The sequence below is a fragment of the Acinonyx jubatus genome, chromosome A3 (assembly GCF_027475565.1).
Source record: "Acinonyx jubatus isolate Ajub_Pintada_27869175 chromosome A3, VMU_Ajub_asm_v1.0, whole genome shotgun sequence".
NCBI classification, from domain to species: domain Eukaryota; kingdom Metazoa; phylum Chordata; class Mammalia; order Carnivora; family Felidae; genus Acinonyx; species Acinonyx jubatus.
This window is the reverse complement of record NC_069388.1, coordinates 27217505-27218293: the sequence shown is the minus strand read 5'-3', so window position 1 is coordinate 27218293 and position 789 is coordinate 27217505. Positions and strand designations below refer to the sequence as shown.

General features: G+C 57.7%; 1 non-coding gene across 1 annotated transcript; it reads right to left on the bottom strand.

The window, feature by feature from the left end:
* Nucleotides 1-250: 250 nt before the first annotated feature.
* On the bottom strand, nt 251-357 carry LOC113602624 (U6 spliceosomal RNA). Its single transcript, XR_003424105.1, has one exon. It is a non-coding gene; the product is annotated as a U6 spliceosomal RNA (small nuclear RNA).
* Nucleotides 358-789: the final 432 nt, after the last annotated feature.

Genomic DNA, 789 nt, shown 5'->3' with positions numbered 1-789 from the left:
CTCATGTCTGCAGCCGTGATGCACCTGATGTTCCCCTCTCTGTCTCTGTGTCCCTCTAATGGTGCCTCATCCTAGAGGACACCTCTCTGTAGCTAGCTAGACTTGCTCACAGCATGGCAGTCTCGGGGGTGGTTAGACTTCCTTCATGGCAGCTGGCTTGTCCCCAAGGGATCCTGCCAAGAAGGAGGAAGTAGAAGCTGCTAGTCTTTTTTTTTCTTCTCTCTCTCTCTCTCTCTCTCTCTCTCTCTTTTTTCACACGGAGAGCTTCAGGAATTTGTGTGTCATCCTCGCACCAGGGCCACCCTAATCCTCCCCGGATCGTTCTTATTTTAGCGTATGTGCTGCCGAAGTGAGCACAGAAGCTGCTCGTCTTTTAAGATCTGGGCCCAGAAGCTGTCACAGCATCACTTCTGCCCACAGTATCGGTCAGAGCAGCCACAGAGCGCCCCGAATCAGGGAGTGGGCGCGGGTGCCCAGACCCCACCTGTTGCCGGGGAGACTGTCAGGGAATCGGCGGGCGTCTTTCATACCCTCCGTTACATATTCAGCGTCCCAGCTTGCTCCCCAGATGGCGGCGCCTGCCCCCCACTTCCGCGGCGCCAGCTCCACATCCCCACCCACACTTGGCCCCAGGCAGCCTGTTCCCCTTCTGCCCGGCAAATCGGCACCCCTGTATCTGGGTCATCTCACGCATGTGCAAGGATAAATGCGGGATGAAGTCCCAGCGGCAGATCCGCTCGGTGAACGGGCACGTGCGCTGGCCATTTCGACAGAAGCCACCCGCTCTTC